General features: G+C 52.2%; 1 protein-coding gene across 1 annotated transcript in view; it reads left to right on the top strand.

Moving 5' to 3' along the window:
- Positions 1–12616: 12616 nt before the first annotated feature.
- The window catches only part of LOC144733268 (polycomb complex protein BMI-1-B-like), a 42230-nt gene continuing 30208 nt past the window's right edge, over positions 12617–24638 (top strand). Inside the window, 1 exon segment of the mRNA XM_078615073.1 lies at positions 12617–15656. The gene's annotated coding sequence lies outside the window, so the exon portion shown is untranslated.

The raw sequence follows: 24638 nt of genomic DNA, 5'->3' as shown, positions 1-24638 counted from the left end.
GAGCCGGTCATAAACACACTGCCCAGGTATGGGAAACTCTCCACTCTCTCCACTATTGCCCCATCACCGATTGGGAGTTGTGGGGGTGGAATGTCCGATGGTACAAAATACCCAGGCAGGTGCTTAGTTTTGGTGGGGCTGATGGTAAGGCCCCACCTCTTAGTGGCAAGCTCCAGTCTCAGCAGCAGCGTCTCCAACTCCTCCTCTGAATGAGCAGATATTACCAAATCATCGGCATACATAACGTGGTTGACCAATATGGAGCCATCCCTTGATCACACCCGGGCATCGATCAGTCTCCCATTATATCTGTACCAAATGGAAATTCCCCCGGTACAGCTATTGAAGGCTTCACGAACTACGTGGTCAAAATAGATGTTAAATAATGTGGGAGCCAGAGGACATCCCTGTCGCACCCCAAAGTGTACAGGGAAAGGCTCTGACTCCCGGCCACGTAGTTTTACCCGGGCCCGCTCACCATCATGAAGGTCCTTAATGATCGTGAGCAGAGGGTCAGGGACTCCGAAAGCACGAAGAACAACCCAGAGCCCAGGCCTACTGATGGTATCATAGGCCTTGACCAGGTCAATAAAGCAGAGATGTAGGTCTTGTTGGAATTCCCTACACCTCTGCTGTAGCAGACGGACAGAAAATATAGCATCTGTGCAGGACTGCCCTTTCCTGAAACCGCATTGGGGCTCCGCAAGCCTCTCCTCAGCGTGCCTAGCAAGGCGATGTTGAATAATCCTTGCCAGGACCTTTCCCGGCACACTGAGGAGTGAGATGCCCCTGTAGTTGTTACAGTCTGTGCGGTCCCCCTTCTTAAAGAGGGGGACCACCAGGGCATCCTTCCAATCCTGCGGAACCCCGTCCACACAACACACACAAACACACACACAAACACACACACGCACACACAAACACACACAAAAACACACACGCAAATAAAGACAGGGATTACCCGTGTAGCCTTCACAGACTGTTGGGGCAAGTGCTGTTAGCGAGTGCCTATGAAGCACGAGGTGGTTGGTCAGTACAATACCACGCCCGGCCGCCTTTGTCTCCCCAGGTACTCCCCTTTTAAAGGTCGAATCAACACGGCGCTTCTGCCAGGCTAGGTGTGCGCCTTGAGGCCACGTGTAGTATCTGAGGCTCGCTGCTGGCAGGAGGTCACGGGACAGACCCTGCAGGTGGTGCTATGCAGTATAAGGTCGACTGACTCGGCTGGCTGATGCACCACCTGTGCCCCCTGCTGTGCGAACTCGCTGCGTTTTATCCGCACGGTGCTCTGCTCGTTGTTGTGAGCGTTGCTACTCTGCCCTCCGTTGTTGCTGGAGGGCGATTGCCTCCAACTGCCCAGCGACATCCTTCACGAGCCCCGTGTAGCCTGAAACAGGCTCTTGGGGCAAGTGCTGTATAATAGCGCCACTCGAATAAAAGACAAAGACACACAAACACCCACAGACGTGCACACAAATACATTACGCAGGCTCGGGCACGCACAATTAAACACAACATACACACGGCTCTGTCAAACATGCGCACACACATATCGTATAATAGCATGCACACACACACACGAGCACGTACACGCATAGGGTACACACTCAAACTCGCACACAAAGACAAAGATCACCCGTATAGTCTTAACAGACTGTTGAGGCAAGTGCTGTTAGCGAGCACCTATGAAGGCCGGCACAGCACACGAGGGGGTGGGTGATCAGCACCACGTGTGTTGGACAGCGAAGCCACAACATTTGTAAATGTTGTGGCTTGGCTCTCAAACACACCGATTTGACGAATTGGCACGTTCTGTTTACGTGACAACCATTACTAGTTGGCTGTGTCGGATGGTAGCGGGTTTTAACGACACATTAATATATTTACGCGATTTAATCCAACTAAAACTCTATTATGGATGATATTAGTCGCAAAAGCCTGCTACGTGTTCAACCAAATATATCCTAGATTTTTTTTTTGTATGTGCAGAGACAGATATGGGAAGCAGACTGCTTATTTAAAATGACCCAACACACTCGTAAATAACACTGCGGCCTTTAAAATGAAAATATATGAAATGGCGTTTCTGGTAATTGTTAATCGTAAATAAGTGTTCATAATGCAATTGAAACACTGTTCATCAGGAAGCATCTTAAAGTTTGAATTCTCATCATGCCCGTGGTACGTCTTATTATCCACTCGATCTCTCTAGCCTCTCTAAATATCTGACATGAAGAAGGGACATTGCCCAAAACGTCGCCAATTATAAATATACAGTATATTTTACAAATAAATCCGCAGTATGTTTTACAAATCTATTGAGTATGTGTTATTTGTGCGTGTGCACCACTACCAACGCAGCAGCAGCATTACCAAATCACGTTTTTATTTAATAGGTTCAGGGGGGTCATGTGCCTTCTGCTGCCACCTGCCGGAGACACGTGGTACAATAGCCGTTACCCACTCACCTTCGACTCTAACCTGCATGCATAAATATTTAATAGGCGACGTTTCGGGCAATGGCCCTTCCAGAGAGATCGCGTGGATTAGACTTGGAGACTGCCCTTCACACCATGGGGACTGGTGATAATTAATTAAAAAACATTTTCTGTTGAAGCATATGCATCGTTGCCTGTTGGTGGATTGAGTGGCAGGTATTCCCTGCAACAATCAATAATGTATTCCTGCATACAGTCGTTTGTATTCAAAGTAAAATTATCAAATGTTGTTGGCGCGTTGCATTAAGGTTACCCGTAGATCAAGCATTCGCTCATGGAATTCAACCTCACGAGCGCAATCTGGGATATACAAAACAAAAACAAGACAAAGATCTTTAACAGACCGCACCATGTATTCGTTTTTAAGGTCGAGTCGACGAAGGGGCGGCCCAGAACGGGTTCATCTCCGATGATTTCCATGAGCGGGAATCAAACTCAGGTCGCTGGGTTTGTAGCGCAACGCGCTAACCACTGCGCCACCCCCACAAAGACAAAGACTGCACCGTATGACCTTTAAGAGATTGTTGGGGCAAGTGTTGTTAGCGAGCACCTATGAAAGCCGGAACGAGGGGGGTGGGTGTCCAGCACCGTGCCCGACCGCCTTGGTTTCCCCAGTACTGATGTTTACACACCGCACCATGTACTAATGTTTAAAGGTTGAGTCGACATAGGGGAGGCCCAGCACCGGTTCATCACCGGTGATGACCAATAACAGGAATCAAACTGGGGTCGCTGGTTTCGTAGCGCAGCGCGCTCACCACTGCGCCACTCCCACAAAAGACGAAGACACACAAACACCCACAGACGTGCACACAAATACATTACGCAGGCTCGGGCACGCACAATTAAACACAACATACACACGGCTCTGTGAAACAAATGCGCACACACATATCGTATAATAGCATGCACACACACACACACGAGCACGTACACGCATAGGGTACACACTCAAACTCGCACACAAAGACAAAGATAACCCGTATAGCCTTACCAGACTGTTGGGGGGCAAGTGCTGTTAGCGAGCACCTATGAAGGCCGGCACCGCACACGAGGGGGGTGGGTGGCAAGCACCACGCCCGGCCGCCTTTGTCTCCCGAGCGACGATGATCACACCAGGTACTCATTTGAGACTTGAGTCGCCGGTGATCGCCGTGAGCGGAAATCGAACTCGAGTCTCCGGGGTTCGTAGCGCATCGCGCGAACCCATCACATACACGTAACGCACGCGCGTGAACACAGCACACGTTCACGCGCTCCGGCAGACAGTCGGGGACGAGCGCTGTCCGTCCAGAACCTTTGAATGTCGGCGCGGCGAACGAGTGCGAGGGTGGAACAAGCCGTGCTCACGTGTATCGCTTGTTTAACACGCAGCAGCAGGCTTTCGCGACCAATGTCATCCATAATACAGGTTTTGGGGGGGGGGGGGGGTTAGATCGCGTAAATATATAAATGTGTCGTTAAACCCGCCACCACCCGACACCGCCAATTAGTAAGGTTTGTCACGTAAACAGAACAAGCCACAACACAAATGTTTTGGCTTGGCTCTCCAACACACCGGTGTGCTGTACTAGTAACATATTGGCACATTCTGTTTACGTGACAACCCTTACTAGTTGGCTGTGCCGGGTGGTGGCGGGTTTAACGACACATTCATATATTTACGCGATCTAACCCCCCCAAAAAAACCTGTATTATGGTTTATTACTCAGCATCGGGCACTGCCGATTTTATTTGAGGCTGAGTCAACCTACAGCGAGTCAAGGCACACCCGGACCGGTTTTCAGAACCCATTCACGGCTGACCCTCTCCACGGGCGGGAGTCGAACTCAAGTTTGCCCCGCTTTGTAGCGCGGCGCGCTTGCGAACCCCCGCTGCATCGTAGACAAATGCACAAAGAGAAAGATATCCCGCGTGTAGCCTGAGCAGTCTGCCGGGGCAAGTGCCGTTAGCGAGTAGTATCTATGAAGGCCGGGACGGCACACGATGGGGGTGGGTGACCAACTGACAGCGCGGCCGCCTTTGTCTCCCCAGTGCATATGCTTACTACGCACCGCACGGGGTACTCGTTTGAGGCTGGGATAAACACACACGCGTGCACACACGTGTGTGCACGCGCGTGCACACACGCGTGCACACACGTGTGTGCCCGGTGACAGGCGTGCACACACGTGTGTGCCCGGTGACAGGCGTGCATGCGGTCAGAAAATCGTGCGAGAGAGGATTTCTCATTATCAGCTATACAGCAAAGCGAAGTTTACAATTCAGCGTTTCAAATGTAAGGGGCCGGCCTTGCCAGTGACGGAAGATAACAGCGAGTTGCTACGAAGAAGGATCATTGCCCGGAACGTCACCTATTATATGTATATTAATTATAAGGCCACGCACAGTGTGATTCACGAATGTGTTCGGGTTTGATATTTTTTTCCCAGTAAAAGCGAGCAATATAATGCAAGCGCGCATACGCGGCACCGATACATATTCTGATTCTGCACGAGCGGGAGTGGCGTCACGTTCCAAGCCGCACGGCCAGACGATGCAATAAACGCCACCGCTCTCTCACCTTTATGCGCCCTGTTGATGAATGTGGCCGATATTTTTCTAATAAAGGGCAACGTCGTTAAATAGCAACATCACAACTTTGCACTAAAATTCGTTGATTTTGAATTATAATTACGATAATTATCATCTTGCACCTACCCACCCCCCCCCCCTACAGAGGGGACAGATCTGTATGTTGAACTTCTTTCGCACCGTACGTAGCCAAACTGACGCGTTGAGAGGTAACGTGTTAACCTTGCAATGAAACCACGCTGTTCACGCGTAAGTAATCGCCCACCCTTGGCTGCTCATGGGGGGCACGGTTCATTTCTCAGTTGGTGAACGGAACCTCGCCTTTCCTATTGCTGTGAACATATTTCCGTGAACTTACATTTCCGTAAAACACACACACACACGCAGCCGACAAGCTGGAAACTCAGTGAACACAGGCTAAGATTATATCGTTGTATTTTCATGCGGAGATGTGGAATGAAAGAAAGGGTTCTTAATTTAATAATAGTTATTAATTATTAGAGTTAATTGTATTCACGTGTCATCACGGATATGTGCACGTGCCAGTTCCCAAAAAAAAATCGCTTTTGCTGATTAAGACACCGCGATGAGCATCCGTCTGCAAATCGGTCGATCTCTCTGCCATAGAGAAGGGTCATTGCCTTAAACGTCTGCCTACTATATATGTTTCCATTTTTAAGGCTGTGTTATTTTAAATTCGTTGTTGTAACATCTGTCAACAACTTTGAGACGGGTAATATACTCGTTTTCGAATAGTATGCTGCTGCTAATAGGAATTGTATTCATGTATAGCCCTTTGTCCGGCCGCTGTTCACGATGCATTCTCCCGTATGCCTTGTTGATTCTGACGGTTATTTGACCATTCTTCACCACGCTGGTGGGGGTAGTAGATGAGGTGTCAGTACCGGTTCACATAACACTCACTACGGATATTTTAGCCGTGGCCGGGAAATCGAAAACAGGCGCCCGGCATTAGGTTGATGACGCAGCGCCGCTAACCACTGCACCACCGCTCCATCCGTTTTTGTTGTATTTCATCTTACATTGTTCTTTACCTCTGGTACAGTACTCTAAACTCACGAACGAGTCTTGTTGCGAGAGAGAATCCATCTCCTCGGGCCTGGCTCACCACTCCGCCCCGAGTTCCATGTCGCTGCTCTGCGCGTGCGATCTTCATTGTCGCGTTTCCTTCCTTCTGAATACTTTTGGTCGTTTCTACATTTGCCCTATTACCGTATTCTATCGATTATAAGACGCACCCCCCCCCCCTTATGTATTTTAACGCAAAAGTGAGAGGTGAGTCTTATAATCCGGTAGCGGTGTCTGTGTTAGACCACATCCGTGTAACTTTATTGATACGGGGCACAAGTTTGAGGAAGGCGGGGGGGGGAGGTCTTACTTTCCAGAACGTCTTATCATCCAGAACATGCGGTAATATTTGTGTTCTGTGCGCGGATGGCTGCTTCCGTGTGCCCCACTGAATCAAGATCACACGACGATTCGAGTCTGAGTGGATTCAACACGACTTACAACGACTATGGAATTGTCACTGGGAACTCCACCACTAACCCCCCCCCCCCCCTCTTAAACCACGGGGACATCGCTCACAAGACAGAACCGCACATCGTCTTAAACCATTCACAAACACCGGCGCTCTGCCCCCTTGTCAATCAATCCACTGCTGGATGAAGGCTTATTGTAACTATTAATTATTAAAACGCGCCGCAATAGAAGTTACGAAAACTAAACACGATCCTAAAATAATATATGTATAGTATATACGGTAAAAAAAAATGCGACGCTTTTGACCCGTCTTCGTAGCAAACGGGAGATAAACAAGGGACGTCGCCCGAAACGTCGCCTCACATCGAAGCTTAGCCGTTGCACCTCCCTCGTGCGCTCAGTAGCGCTCGTCACATGACTGTCACGCTGAGAAATGTATTTTAATTCTCAGAGGCTGGAATTTTGCCACGTTACAGTGTATGAAAAGATCTTATTTAATACGACGGGGGTTTTTGTGTGTGCGCGCGTTGTTAGTTGAGCGGTCTGAGACCATTAAACTCGCTACACTTGGGAGAAAGCGTTTTAATGCCAGTCTATGGGTCTCTACGTGACGTTACGGGTCTCTGTGTGAGTCTAAGGGTCTCTGTGTAGATCACGGTGACGGCGCTGAGACAACCAACTCGCTCCACTTGGAAGAATCCGTTTCAATCGCGGGCAGTGGCTAAAACTCGGATTCGAACCCAGGCTCTCAGCGCTTCCCGGATCAGCCAGCGCCCTGACCTCTGAGCCACACGGCCATCCCACGTGTTCAGGTATATATATACCTGAACACGTTATTTTGTGCCGGCCTTCATAGGTGCTCGCTAAGCGCATGAAGAGGCTACGCTGTGTGTGTGTGGGGGGGGGTCTTTGTGCCGGCACTATGGTTATGGAGTGTGCGCATTGTGTGCGCATGAGAGTTACGAAGTGCAGGGCGCGTGTCTTTCCTCGTGTGCGGAGCCTTAATGATGCACGCGGGGGTACTTGTTGTGCGTTACGAGTATACACCTGTGCGGCTCTGTGTGGGCAGCGTCATTTCTAGCGGTTAGCGCGCGGCGCAACGAATCCGGAGACCCGAGTTCGACTCGCCCGCTCACGGCTATCATCAGTCACGATTATCTGAACAGGTCCCGGGCCTCCCCTAGGTCGACTCAACCTTTAAAAAAAATTGAACTGTACTCGGCGCGTTGTGTAAACATCGCCGCTAGGGATACAAATGCGGCCGGGCGTCGTGCTGGCCACCCACCATCTCGTGTGTCATGCCCGGACTTCATAGGTACTCGATAACAACACTTGCCCCAACAGTCTGTTAAGGCTATACGGGGGATCTTTGTCTTACACACTGTGTGCACGTGCCCCAAAATTGCATGTGTATATAAACAGTGTGTGTGTACACATGCATACACTCACTGTGAATACACACACACAGTGTGCATACACAGAGTGTGTATACACACACACAGTGTGCAAGCACGTGTTTACGTGTGTGACTGTATTCGTAAGAGTTTGTGTGACTGTGTCTGCGCGTGACTGTATGTGCGCTCGCGCATATCAATGACTGTATTTGTGTAGTTGTGTGTGAGAGTTTGTGTGTAGGTGTGTGTGTGACTTTGTGTGCAGTTGTGTGTGGGTGTGTGACTTTGTGTATGCGTGTGGAGAGCGGTAATGGAGTGGTTAGCGCCCTGCGCGACCAACCTGGCCACCCGAGTTCGATTCCCGCTCACGGTCAACACCAGTGACGATCATCTGAACCGGTTCCGGGCCTCCCCTAGGTCGACTCAGCCTCAAATGAGTACCTGGTGCGGTGTATAAACATCGCCGTTGGGGAGACAAAGGCGGCCGGGCGAGGTGTTGGCCACCCACCCCCTCGTGTGTCGTGCCGGCCTTCATAGGTGCTCGCTAACAGCGCTTGCCCCAACAGTCTGTTCAGGCTATTCGGGGGATCTTTGTATGTTAGGTGTGTTTAGTTGCTGCTCGCTCACAACAACATTATGTTAATGCACTACGGGGGATCTTTGTCGCTTGTGCGTTTGTGTGTGTCGGTGTGCGACTACGAATTGGTGCTCGCCGACAGAACTATCCCCCAACAGACGACGTGGCCCACACCGGGGATATTCGTCTGCGGTGCCCGCGTGTCGATGGGTCGTTGTGTGGCGTTTGTTGGGGAGCGGTGGCGCATCGGTTAGCGTAGTGCGCCACGAACCCGGCAAACCCCAGTTCGATTTCCGCTCACGGCGAACATCGGTGACGAACATTTCGACCGGTGCTGGGCCTCCCCTAGGTCGGCTCGGCCTTGAGTTAGTGCCTGATGCCGTACTTGGAAGTCAATAGGCGGTGCTGGCCATTCACCTGTGCGACTTTCCCTTCATAGGTGCTCGCAAACTGCACTTGCCTCAACCAGCCGATATCGGCTGTACGGAGGATGAGTTGTCTTTGTAGGTGTGTGTGTGTGCGGTTGTTCTTGGGTCCATTCAGGCGCTCTGTGATAACGAAACCCGCGACAGTATACACACGTACATCCGTATGTATACTGTCTGATCAAGTGCGCACTGCATTCCGTACCCTGCATCTGACTTTGAAATACTGTATAGCACGATTCCTTACCCTACCCTCAAATACTGCCCCATCCCCGGCATGCCACCCCCCACATACCAAACATCTCACATTGTTGATACACACTGACACATACTGACACACAAACCCGAGCCACATGACATACAAACATAATACGACGCACACGGACAAAGATCCCCCGTATAACCGCGAAGACTGTTGGGGCAAGTGCTGTTAGCGAGCACCTACTAAGGCTCACACGGCACACGAGGAGGTGAGTGGCCAGCACCACGCCCGGCCGCCTTTGTCTCTACCGGTGCTAATGTTTACACATCACACAAGGTACACATTTGAGGCTGAGTCGACCTAGGGGATGCCCAGGACTGGTTCAGATATTCACCGCTGATGTTAGCCGTGGCCGGGAATTAAACTGGGGTCGCCGGGTTTCGCGGAGCAGCGCGCTAACCCCTGCACGACCGCTCCCCACTGACACACACACTGACACACACTCACACACTGACAAAGATCCCCCGTATAGCCTTAACAGACTGTTGGGGCAAGTGCTGTTAGCGAGCATCTATGAAAGCCGCAACATTACACGAGGGGGTGGGTGGCCAGCTCCACGCCCGACCGCCTTTGTCTCCCCAGCGGCGATGTTTTTACGCACCGGACCATGTACTCATTCGAGGCTGAGTCGACCTAGGGGAGGCCCAGCAACCGGTTCAGATAATCGTCACCGGTGTTGGCCGTGAGCGGGGATCGATCCCGGTCGCCAGGTTCGTAGCGCTAACCGCTACACCACCGCTCCCCACACTGACACGCACACTGGCACGGGGTTTTGGCAGCTGGCTACTTGCTCAGCTTACGACTGCCTGTCCATTCGACTGGGTGACTTGTTGCGAGGCTCGCTGGCGACAGCTATTGAGTTGAGTGTGCGGCGAGTTGACGGGATTACTACGGTGTAGTTGGGCAGGTGGGGGAGCTGTATGGTTTGTACATTGGCTCGTAGGCTCTCTTGATATTGTTGTTGCTATCTGCCCAACTATCTGACTAACTGATTTGTCTGTCTGGCTTGTCTTACATATGTATATATGTCTACCTAGCTGTCTGATTAACTTGCTATCTCCCTATATATAGTTATTGTACCGTCTATATTATGATGAGTGGCGAACCAGCTAATGGCACGCTGCCTACTTGAATAATTATATGGTTATCTGTTTATCTATAAGACTAACTAGCTCTCTGTGCGCATGTATATCTGACTATTGTATATTTTGTATATTATTCTGTATGTACATATCTGGCTATCTGTATGGATATTTGTCTACCTGGCTTGCTATCTTTACCCATATGGCTATCTGGTTATCTATAATGGAGATGTGGTTCCCTAACCGGCTAAACAGATATCATGGACATGTGTCTGGATATCAGGCGATCTGTACGTGTGTATACTGTATCGGTAGGGCGGGGAGCGGTGGCGCAACGGTTAGCGCGCTGCTCGACAAACCTGGCGACTCGTGTTCGATTTCCGCTCCCGGCCAATACCAGTGACGATTATCTGAACCGGACATTCACCCCCCCCCCTTCCCCTAGGTCGACTCAACCTCAAACGTCAGCCCGGTGCGGTGTGTCAACATCACGGCCTGTCAAAGCCAGCACGTGCTGGCCTTGACAGGTGATACTCGCTCACAGCACTTGCCCCAGCAGTCGGTGAAGGCGATACGGGGGACCTTTATCTTTGTATCGGTATCAAAACCTCGCCGAGTCTCGGGACTTTGACACGGGAGGGTCCTGCCAAAGTTGTCGGGGCGATGCTGCTGCTGCTGCTGCGTAATCCAAGTACGAGTCATTTGCGGGTAAATTTTTAGCATTTGGGATGTTTTGTCAATAATTACATTTGTTTAGATCTACAGTACAGATATATCCAACTAGCTGTGTGTCTGTCTGGATATTGGTACATCTGGTTACACGTCGATCTGATTATTGCCTACCATCTGGTGACGTGCTGATCTCTGTGCATTCTTCCGGTTAAATAGTTATCGATATTAACCCATCTGGTTATCGGTATTAATCAATCTGTGGCTGAGCGCGTGAACCCGTCTGGTTGTTGTGTGGCAGTGCGCGTGAACCCGTCTGGTTGTTGTGTGGCAGTGCGCGTGAACCCGTCTGGTTGTTGTGTGGCAGTGCGCGTGAACCCGTCTGGTTGTTGTGTGGCAGTGCGCGTGAACCCGTCTGGTTGTTGTGTGGCAGTGCGCGTGAACCCGTCTGGTTGTTGTGTGGCTGAGCGCGTGAACCCGTCTGGTTGTTGTGTGGCTGAGCGCGTGAACCCGTCTGGTTGTTGTGTGGCAGTGCGCGTGAACCCGTCTGGTTGTTGTGTGGCAGTGCGCGTGAACCCGTCTGGTTGTTGTGTGGCAGTGCGCGTGAACCCGTCTGGTTGTTGTGTGGCAGTGCGCGTGAACCCGTCTGGTTGTTGTGTGGCAGTGCGCGTGAACCCGTCTGGTTGTTGTGTGGCAGTGCGCGTGAACCCGTCTGGTTGTTGTGTGGCAGTGCGCGTGAACCCGTCTGGTTGTTGTGTGGCAGTGCGCGTGAACCCGTCTGGTTGTTGTGTGGCAGTGCGCGTGAACCCGTCTGGTTGTTGTGTGGCAGTGCGCGTGAACCCGTCTGGTTGTTGTGTGGCAGTGCGCGTGAACCCGTCTGGTTGTTGTGTGGCAGTGCGCGTGAACCCGTCTGGTTGTTGTGTGGCAGTGCGCGTGAACCCGTCTGGTTGTTGTGTGGCTGAGCGCGTGAACCCCGTCTGGTCGTCACGTGACAGTGCGCGTGAACCCGTCTGGTGGTTGTGGCAGTGCGCGTGAACCCGTCTGGTGGTTGTGTGCGTTGATCTCCTCTCTGTGTTTGGATGACGCGAGGTGGTTTCGGGAGCGGTGGAACAGCGGCGCCATTGTGACCCAAGTCTCCCGCCTCTCACGGCCGTGAGAGTCGCAGTGGACAGAGGAGGACGGGGGGGGACGGGACAATTGGAAGGCGTCGCTCTCCTCCCTCTCGCCTCTCGCTCGCTCGCGTTAGCACTCCCTCGCTCACTCTAACCCTCCCTCTCGCTCGCGTTAGCACTCCCTCTCGCCTCCCTCTCACCCTCTCTCTCGCTTGTTCTCTCTCTCTCCGTCTCTCTCCCTCGTGCGCTCTACCCCCGTGCGCCCGCCCCCCCTCTCACCCCCTCCCCTCTCACCACCCCCCCTCTCCCCCCTCTCTCTCCCTCCCCGCACCCTCTCCCCTCCCTCTCAGCCACCCGCCCGCACGCTCTCCCCTCCCTCTCCCTCCCCTCTCCCTCTCGCCCTCTCCCCTTCACGCTCTCCCCTCCCTCTCCCCTTCACGCTCTCCCCCCTCTCCCCCCTCCCTCTCTCCCCTCCCTCGCTGGGCCATTTTGCGCGAGCGAGGAGGAGGAGGAGCGTGCGAGGGAGCGGGGAGCGAGAGGGGAGCGCGAGGGAGACGCGGCGCTCTCTCCGCGTTCACTGTAGCCACGATAACCAGCACTGTATACCACGGGGAGACGCGGAGGGGAGACGCGGAGACATACCGGGAGACACAGAGACACAGAGACATACTTACCGGGAGACACAGAGACAGAGACATACCGGGAGACACGCGTAGCGGGAGACACGGAGACACAGAGACATACCGGGAGACACAGAGACAGAGACATACCGGGAGACACAGAGACATACTTACCGGGAGACACAGAGACACAGACATACCGGGAGACACGCGTAGCGGGAGACACGGAGACACAGAGACATACCGGGAGACACAGAGACACAGAGACATACTTACCGGGAGACACAGAGACAGAGACATACCGGGAGACACGCGTAGCGGGAGACACGGAGACACAGAGACATACCGGGAGACACAGAGACACAGAGACATACTTACCGGGAGACGCAGAGACACAGACATACCGGGAGACACGCGTAGCGGGAGACACGGAGACACAGAGACATACTGGGAGACACAGACACAGAGACATACCTGGAGACACGGAGACAGAGAAATACCGGGAGACACAGAGACATACCGGGAGACACAGAGACACAGACATACCGGGAGACACGGATACACAGACACATACCGGGAGACGCGGAGACACCTCCGACCAATTCAGAGACCCACAAGGCGTATAACCTCGACTCACGACCCCCGGAGACACACAGAGACACACAGACCGAGAAGACGGAGACACCGAGACATCCAGAGACACGCACAGAGTCGGGACGTCCTGAGATATAGAAGCAGCGAGAGACACACTGACAGAGACAGAGACACACTGACAGAGACAGAGACACACTGACAGAGACACACTGACAGAGACAGAGACACACTGACAGAGACAGAGACACACTGACAGAGACACACTGACAGAGACACACTGACAGAGACAGAGATACACTGACATAGACAGAGACACACTGACATAGACAGAGACACACTGACAGAGACAGAGACACACTGACAGAGAAACATCACTCATCCATCTCTTCCAGTATAAATATTAGGATACAGACACTGACATAGACACACTGACATAGACACACTGACATAGACACACTGACATAGACACACAGGCACAAATACGTACAGACACACAGAGACTTACAGACACATACACACAGACATACACACACACATACAGACACTGACATAGACACACAGGCACAGATACGTACAGACACACAGAGACTTACAGACACATACACACAGACATACAGACACACACATACATACACTGACATAGACACACAGGCACAGATACGTACAGACACACAGACTTAGACACATACACACAGACATACAGACACACACACATACATACACTGACATAGACACACAGGCACAGATACGTACAGACACACAGACTTACAGACACATACACACAGACATACAGACACATACATACAGACACAGGCATACAGACACACAGGCACAGATACGTACAGACACAGAGACTTACAGACACATACACACAGACATACACACACACATACAGACACACATACAGACAAAAGCACAGATACGTACAGACACACAGAGACTTACAGACACATACACACAGACATACACACACACATACAGACACACATACAGACAAAAGCACAGATACGTACAGACACAGGCATACAGACAGACACACATACAGAGACATACAGACACATACATACAGACACAGGCATACAGACACACAGGTACAGAGACATACATACAGACACAGAGTCATACAGACAGACATAGGCACAGAGACATACAGACAGACAAGCACAGACACAGAGACGTACAGACACAGAGGCATACACACAGACACACAAGCACAGAGACATACAGACAGACACACAGACACAGAGACATACAGACACACACATACAGGCACGGGTACATACAGACAGACACATACAGACAGACACACAGGCACAGAGACATACAGACACAGAGACATAAAGACAGAGACAGGCACGGATACATACAGACACATTAGACATACATATACAAAGGCGTAGGCACAAACAGTACAGACACACACGGGCATATATACATACAGACACAGGGACATATTGACACATACCTACGGTGACAGGCACAGAGTCATACGGGGACACGCACAGAGACGTACCGATACGTAGGCACACACAGCCAGATAGACACACAGGCGCAGAGAGACACACACAGGCAGAGAGACACACACAGGCAGAGACACACAGGCAGAGACACACACACACAGGCAGAGAGACACACACAGGCAGAGAGACACACACAGGCAGAGAGACACACACAGGCAGAGACACACACACAGGCAGAGAGACACACACAGGCAGAGACACACACACACAGGCAGAGAGACACACACAGGCAGAGAGACACACACACAGGCAGAGAGACACACACAGGCAGAGAGACACACACAGGCAGAGAGACACACACAGGCAGAGAGACACACACAGGCGCAGAGACACACACGGAGAGACACACACACAGGCAGAGAGACACACACACAGGCAGAGAGACACACACAGGCAGAGAGACACACACACAGGCGTAGAGAGACACACACAGGCGCAGAGAGACACACACAGGCAGAGAGACACACACACAGGCAGAGAGACACACACAGGCAGAGAGACACACACAGGCAGAGAGACACACACAGGCAGAGAGACACACACAGGCAGAGAGACACACACACAGGCGTAGAGAGACACACACAGGCAGAGACACACACAGGCGTAGAGAGACACACACAGGCGTAGAGAAACACACACAGGCAGAGAGACACACACAGGCAGAGAGACACACACAGGCAGAGAGACACACAGGCAGAGAGACACACAGGCAGAGAGACACACAGGCGTAGAGAGACAAAGGCGTAGAGATCGAGGCGAGGAGGCGGTGCGTGTGAGGACACGGAGCCACCACCACCACCACGTGCACCACCATCACCAGAGCGCGGTACGTGTCACACGCACACAGGCAAAGCTCCCCCGTGTAGACTACTCAGAACTGTTGGGGCAAGTGCAGCTAGCGAGGATCCCCACGGCTTGGCACACGAGAGTTGTGCGTGTGCCTCTGGCAACTCGGCTCGGCCGCCTTTGTCTCCCCGGTAATGATGTGCTCAGTGTGGAGTTGACATGCGCACACACACAAAGGCAAAGATATTGTCCCCGTATTGCATTGACAGACATTTAGGGGGCAAGTGTTGTGAGCGAGTACCCATGAAGGCCGTCCCACAGACGCGCACACACACACAGTGCATTCAATTGCATACATAGGCCGACATGCATGAACACGCATTGAAGACACGTACACACGTCCACACACGTGCACCTTCGTGCATACGAGCACACACATGTACACACACACCACGTATACACACACCATGCACACACACACCACACGTACACACACCACACGTACACACACACCACGCGTACACACACCACACACACCACACGTACACACACACCACGTACACACACACCACGTACACACACCACACACACACACCACGTACACACACACCACACGTACACACACACACCCCACGCGTACACACACCACACGTACACACACACCACGTACACACACACCACGTACACACACCACACACACACACCACGTACACACACACCACACGTACACACACACACCCCACGCGTACACACACCACACGTACACACACACCACGTACACACACCACGTACACACACACACCACATACACACACACCACATACACACACCACACACACACCACACGTACACACACACCACGTACACACACACCACGTACATACACCACACACACACCACGTACACACACACCACACGTACACACACACACCCCACGCGTACATACACCACACGTACACACACACCACGTACACACACACACCACGTACACACACACCACATACACACACACCACATACACACACCACACACACACACACCACGTACACACACACACCACGTACACACACACACCACGTACACACACACACCACGTACACACACACACCACGTACACACACACACCACGTACACACACACCACACGTACACACACCACACGTCACACCACGTACACACACACCACGTACACATACCACGTACACACACACACCACACACCACATACACCACACGTACACACACACACACCACGCGTACACACACCACACACACCACACGTATACACCCCCCACGCGTACACACCCCACAGGTACACACACACCACGTACACACACCACGTACACACACACCATACACACACACCATACACACACACCACATACACACACACCACGTACACACACACACCATGTACACACACACACCACGTACACACACCACACGTACACACACACCACACGTACACACACACCACACACTGACACACACCCACCACGTACACACACCACACGTACACACACCAACACACACTGACACACACACGCACACACCACGTACACACACCACACGTACACACACACCATACACACACACCATACACACACACCACATACACACACACCACGTACACACACACACCATGTACACACACACACCACGTACACACACCACACGTACACACACACCACACGTACACACACACCACACACTGACACACACCCACCACGTACACACACCACACGTACACACACCAACACACACTGACACACACACGCACACACCACGTACACACACCACACGTACACACACACCACGTACACACACCACGTACACACACCACACGTACACACACACCACGTACACACACACACCACACACACCGACACACACACACCGACACACAGACACACACACACGTGTCTTAACCCCCCCCCCCCTCTGTATGGTCGTATGCCAAGCAGCCATTTTGAATGAGCGAGACCAGCCTGAGGGAGACGCGGGGGGGGGGGGCAGAGCGAGTGGGACACACGGGGGGGGGGGGGGGGGTGACACACGCGGGGGGGGGGGGGGGGGTGACACACGGGGGGGGGGGGGGTGACACACGGGGGGGGGGGGTGACACACACACGGGGGGGGGGGGGGGTGACACACACACGGGGGGGGGGGGGTGACACACGCAGGGGTGACACACGGGGGGGTTAGGGGTGGGACACACGGGGGGGGGGGGTGACACACACACGGGGGGGGGTGACACACGCGGGGGGTGACACACGGGGGGGGGTTAGGGGTGGGACACACGGGGGGAGACGTGGGGACACACGGGGGGGGGGGGGGGGAGACGTGGGGGGCGCGGGGGGGTCACGGTGTGAGGATTAACACCCCGAGCGAGGCCAGGGGGGGTAGCAAGGTGTGGTGTGTACGTGTGGTGTGTGTCTCGGTGTGTGTGTGTCTCGGTGTGTGTGTGTCGGTGTGCGTGTCTCGGGGTGTGTGTCTCGGTGTGTGTGTGTCTCGGTGTGTGTGTGTCTCGGTGTGTGTGTGTCTCGGTGTGTGTGTGTCGGTGTGCGTGTCTCGGTGTGTGTGTGTGTCGGTGTGTGTGTCTCGGTGTGTGTGTGTCTCGGTGTGTGTGTGTCGGTGTGCGTGTCTCGGGGTGTGTGTGTGTGTGTCGGTGTGTGTGTCTCGGTGTGTGTGTGTCTCGGTGTGTGTGTGTCGGTGTGCGTGTCTCGGGGTATGGTGTGTACGTGTGGTGTGTGTCTCGGTGTGTGTGTGTCTCGGTGTGTGTGTGTCGGTGTGCGTGTCTCGGGGTGTGTGTCTCGGTGTGTGTGTGTCTCGGTGTGTGTGTGTCTCGGTGTGTGTGTGTCTCGGTGTGTGTGTGTCGGTGTGCGTGTCTCGGTGTGTGTGTGTGTCGGTGTGTGTGTCTCGGTGTGTGTGTGTCTCGGTGTGTGTGTGTCGGTGTGCGTGTCTCGGGGTGTGTGTGTGTGTGTCGGTGTGTGTGTCTCGGTGTGTGTGTGTCTCGGTGTGTGTGTGTCGGTGTGCGTGTCTCGGGGTATGGTGTGTACGTGTGGTGTGTGTCTCGGTGTGTGTGTGTCTCGGTGTGTGTGTGTCGGTGTGCGTGTCTCGGGGTGTGTGTGTGTCGGTGTGTGTGTGTCGGTGTGTGTGTGTCGGTGTGTGTGTGTCTCGGTGTGTGTGTGTCGGTGTGCGTGTCTCGGGGTGTGTGTGTGTGTGTCGGTGTGTGTGTGTCGGTGTGTGTGTGTCTCGGTGTGTGTGTGTCGGTGTGCGTGTCTCGGGGTGTGTGTGTGTGTGTCGGTGTGTGTGTGTCGGTGTGTGTGTCTCGGTGTGTGTGTGTCTCGGTGTGTGTGTCTCGGTGTGTGTGTGTCTCGGTGTGTGTGTCTCGGTGTGTGTGTCTCGGTGTGCGTGTCTCGGGGTGTGTGTGTGTGTGTCGGTGTGTGTGTGTCTCGGTGTGTGTGTGTCTCGGTGTGTGTGTCTCGGTGTGTGTGTCTCGGTGTGCGTGTCTCGGGGTGTGTGTGTGTGTGTGTCGGTGTGTGTGTGTCGGTGTGTGTGTCTCGGTGTGTGTGTGTCTCGGTGTGTGTGTCTCGGTGTGTGTGTCTCGGTGTGCGTGTCTCGGGGTGTGTGTGTGTGTCGGTGTGTGTGTGTCTCGGTGTGTGTGTGTCTCGGTGTGTGTGTCTCGGTGTGTGTGTGTCTCGGTGTGCGTGTCTCGGGGTGTGTGTGTGTGTGTCGGTGTGTGTGTGTCTCGGTGTGTGTGTCGGTGTGCGTGTCTCGGTGTGTGTGTGTCGGTGTGCGTGTCTCGGTGTGTGTGTGTCGGTGTGTGTGTGTCTCGGTGTGTGTTTCGGTGTGTGCGTGTCTCGGTGTGTGTGTCTCGGTGTGCGTGTGTCGGTGTGTGTGTCTCGGTGTGTGTGTGTGTGACAAAGGCGGTCGGGTGTGGTGCTGGCCACCCACCCCCTCGTGTGCCGTGCTGGCCCTCATAGGTGCTCGCTAACAGCACTTGCCCCTACAGTCTGTTAAGGCTATACGGGGGATCTTTGTCTTTGTATGTTATGCACTATCCTCATCGGTTTGCTTTCATTACATCTCCCCCCAGACATTAAATTAATTCACGTGCCCCCATCCCCCGCTCCAGAACTCAACTCCTGTTGTTGCAAACCACGAGTGGATGAGGATCACAAAATGCCCCTTCGCATTCGCGTGTACACACAAAGACAAAGATCACCCGTGTAGCCTTAACGGACTGTTGGGGAAAGTGCTGTTAGCGAGCAGCGCCAATGAAGGCCGGCACGGCACACGTGGGGGTGGGTGGCCAACACCACGCCCGACCGCCTTTGTCTCCCCAGTGGCGACGTTTACACCCCGCAGCAGGTACTCATTTGAGACTGAGTCGACGCACACCGACACACAAAACTAAGACAAAGATCCCCCTATAGCCTTAACAGACTGTTGGGGCAAGTGCTGTTTCACGAACACACGCACACACACGTGCAAAACCTCAACACTTAAAACAGTGTTCATGTAATTACCGGATGCGTTTGTTTTCATGGACGGTCATTTGTTAGGGGTCGGGTCGGGTGAGACGCGGACACTGGCCCCGAAACGGATCGGATCGGGTTGGGGGATTATCATCATTTTCGGTCCTGGAAGTCCGACACATTCTCAGTGGTTGCCGTGAACTCCACTCTGTGTCGAACTTACAAGGTCACAGCACAAAGATCCCGAATACACGTTGGGGCCAAATGCTGGTGAGCGAGTAAGGAAACAAACCTCTATGAAGACCGTGGCACTGCACACGAGATTAGATGGATGGTCAGCACCACGCCCGGCCGACTTTGTCTCCCCAGTCGGCATGTTTCTACACCTCACCAGGTACTCATTTGAGGCCGAGTCGACGTAGGGGAGGGCTCAGATCATCGCCACTGGCGTTGACCGTGAGCGGGAATCGAACCCGGTTCGCCTAAGCTCGTAGCGCAGCTGACAGCTTCCACTACCGCCGACAACACAACTCACCCACCCACGCACCCACCCACTCACCCACTCACCCACCCACTCACCCAGCCACTCACCCAGCCCCACGCTCTCTGCAGCTCACCTCTCCATCTGCTGCTGCTTCTGCACGATTGCCATCATCGGTTGTCGCCCGCCAAGCTCTAAAGAGCCCGAATAAGGTCGCTTCAGTTCAAGAGACGCGTCACACTCGTATCCGTATTGCAACTTTGATGCCGTGCTGTTTGTCGCTGACCGCTGTGACGTCGGCTATTTGAGATTCGGTGTGCTCAGCAAGCGTGCTGGAGAAATTTTAAATGAAAATACTCCCTCGTATCTATCCCCTCGGGTCGCCGGATCTCATAGTCGGACCGGCAGCGTGACCTCGTCAACAATAACAACACACCAATCAAAACATCAACAAGAACAAACATCAACAGCACACACACCAACAATGACGATGCTGATTGGCTATGGATGTGAAATTAAATACCGCGTGTCGTGCATTTGCCACTCTCTCTACACGCAGCAGCGGCATTATCAGCAGGGTGCTCTGTGTTTTTGTGTCATTATTGGGTATCCTTGCAGTGTTATGAGCGTCACGTATCGTATGGGTATATACACATGCGGTATATGCATGTGCACAAGAGTAGTTAATCGAACGACGAGGTCGGGGGAGAGAGAGGTGAAGGGAGAGTTCAGTGGAGAGACGGAGCGAGGTGGAGAGAGAGCTCGGGGAGAGACAGAGAGAAAGATGTCTCACTGGGGTTCGGTTTTCCCTTTGTTCACGGACGAGGCGAAGGGGCTTGTGAACGGAGTGCCATCATCACGTCGGGCATCGCCACCAAATCCCACGGCCACCACCATCATCATCATCAATAATTAGCATCAATAATGATAACACTGCTCTTGCAGCTACCAGTAAACCAGTCAAATCGATGTCAATATCAGCGCTTTATTTTGAAGTGGCCTCGTGCAACGCGTTGGGACGACGACTGCACGCTGTGGGGCCCCGCGCGACCCGCCATTCAATTACTGCAGCAGGGAAAATCAGTCTTAAATGGGCGATAAACTATAATGGTATCGCGATCGCGACAAGTACACAGTACGACAATAGCAGCTGCGTATAACCGGGTATTTAAAACAAATATATGTGACCGCCAACAGATCGTATTCATGTTTATAACGCCGCAAAGAGCCAGTGCACTGCGCTTTTCACGCCGGACACGGAGTTGGGTAAACGGACACTAAGGCAGGACTTTCTTCAGCGTGGCTTTGCCGGATAAAGTTAAGGTTAGCTAAGTATTACTACTACTACTACCACCGCTATTACAATTAATATTTTGTAATTTACCCATGCGAGTGCATCTGCAACAACGCTGGCGAGGGGTTCCGTGGTGAATCATCGCCGTGATGATGACGACGATTGCCTCCTCGTTCGCGAATCGGTCACTCGAGTCGTTGCTACAAGTCTCATCATGGTCTCTGCTCTTGGCCGGTTGGTGGCCACAGTTCTCGGCACACTGCCGGAGAGGTCTTCATCATCGATGTGTGTGTGTGTGCGTCTCAAGTGCTGCTGACCGAGACTCGAGCGTCGACTCTGCAAACCACAATCCCGCTGGGAGGATTGCTTCGGAAGGTGCCTGTGCACTTGAATGTCCCCTTCGCTGTACGCGAACAGACATTTATTACTCGTTGGAGGCCGACCTATTTATTTATACTTCGAGAAGAAAATGTATGTACTTGTCCGCCAGCGATGTGCATCAACGTACTCTTCGGATACTTACCCAGCGTGGCGAAGTATGGTCACGAAGTTAGGTCACGGAGTTAGGTCACGTATGGTCACGCAAACTCCATTCCACGACCGACACGACGTGGCAAAGACGTGGATTGATTACCACACGGTGGGAGTTCTACTTTATTATAATTATGGAGTAAAGTAGAAAACTCTGCCCTTTTGTATGTTTACAGAGAGAGAGAGAGATGCTCCCCGTAAAAGTGTTGTAATGCGAGATGCGCGCCCGCGTGTGTGTGTGTGATATTCATAGCAGCATGGAATGGTTGCAGTGTAGCAGTAGATCATCTTGGGAGAGTGGCACTTTGTGCAGTGAGTGTACTTGTGGGTGTACAGGGCGCAGCGCGCGTGTGTGTGTGTGTATAAAAACAAAGAATCCCCATATAGCTGTCGGGGCAAGGTATGTTAGCGAGCACCTATGAAAGGCTGCTACGATGCACGGGATGGTAGTGCATGGCAAGCCCACCACCCCCCAGCACCGGCCGCCTGGGTCGACCCAGTGTGTGTCTGTGTGTATATATGCACAATCCGTATATACATGTGTGTGTATACATGAATACCTGATTTACACAGAAATACAATGTAGTCATCGACACACACAGCAGAAAACAATCAAACATACAAAAAAACACAACTCATGCAACACACAAAACACAAAGCACATACAACACAGAACACACAAACACAACTCATGTAACACACATTACACACAACACATACAACACAGAACTCGTACACAGCACACACACAACTCATGCAACACACAAAATACACAGAACACATAGACAGCACACACAACTCATGCAACACACAATACACACATCACATACAACACAGAACACACACACACAACTCATGCAACACACAATACACACAACACATATAACACAGAACTCATACACAGCACACACAACTCATGCAACACATAAAATACACACAACACAGAACTCATACACAGCACACACAACTCATGCAACACACAATACACACAACACATATAACACAGAACTCATACACAGCACACACACAAATCATGCAACACATAAAATACACACAACACAGAACTCATAGACAGCACACACAACTCATGCAACACAAAATACACACATCACATACAACACAGAACACACACACACAACTCATGCAACACACAATACACACAACACATATAACACAGAACTCATACACAGCACACACAACTCATGCAACACACAATACACACATCACATACAACACAGAACTCGTACACAGCACACACACAACTCATGCAACACACAAAATACACAGAACACATAGACAGCACACACAACTCATGCAACACACAATACACACATCACATACAACACAGAACACACACACACAACTCATGCAACACACAATACACACAACACATATAACACAGAACTCATACACAGCACACACAACTCATGCAACACATAAAATACACACAACACAGAACTCATACACAGCACACACAACTCATGCAACACACAATACACACAACACATATAACACAGAACTCATACACAGCACACACACAAATCATGCAACACATAAAATACACACAACACAGAACTCATAGACAGCACACACAACTCATGCAACACAAAATACACACATCACATACAACACAGAACACACACACACAACTCATGCAACACACAATACACACAACACATATAACACAGAACTCATACACAGCACACACAACTCATGCAACACACAATACACACATCACATACAACACAACACATACACAGCACACACACAACGCATGCAACACACAATGCATACATCACATAAAACACAGAACACATACACAGCACACACACATCACATACAACACACAATGCACACAGCACACAACTCATACACAACACACACAACACACACAACACGGGACAACACGTTGTGTGTCGCGGCTTGGCGAAGTGGTGGTGCATGGCGAATGTGCCCGCGGGAGCGGTTGAGATGCCACTCACCACCTGATGTTTTAGCCCTGGCCTGGAATTGAACTCATGTCGCCACCGGGCCCCTAACACATGCGTCGTTGTGTGTGTGTGTGCATGTGTGTGTGAATGCATGTGTGTGTGTGCATGTGTGTGTGTGCATGTGTGTGTGTGTGTGCATGTGTGTGTGCATGTGTGTGAATGCATGTGTGTGCATGTGTGTGCATGTGTGTGCATGTGTGTGCATGTGTGTGTGCATGTGTGTGCATGTGCGTGTGTGCATGTGTGT

The sequence above is a fragment of the Lampetra planeri genome, chromosome 2 (assembly GCF_965212315.1).
Source record: "Lampetra planeri chromosome 2, kcLamPlan1.2.h2, whole genome shotgun sequence".
NCBI lineage: Eukaryota > Metazoa > Chordata > Hyperoartia > Petromyzontiformes > Petromyzontidae > Lampetra > Lampetra planeri.
The sequence above is the reverse complement of the archived record's forward strand: the minus strand, read 5'-3'. Positions and strand labels throughout refer to the sequence as shown.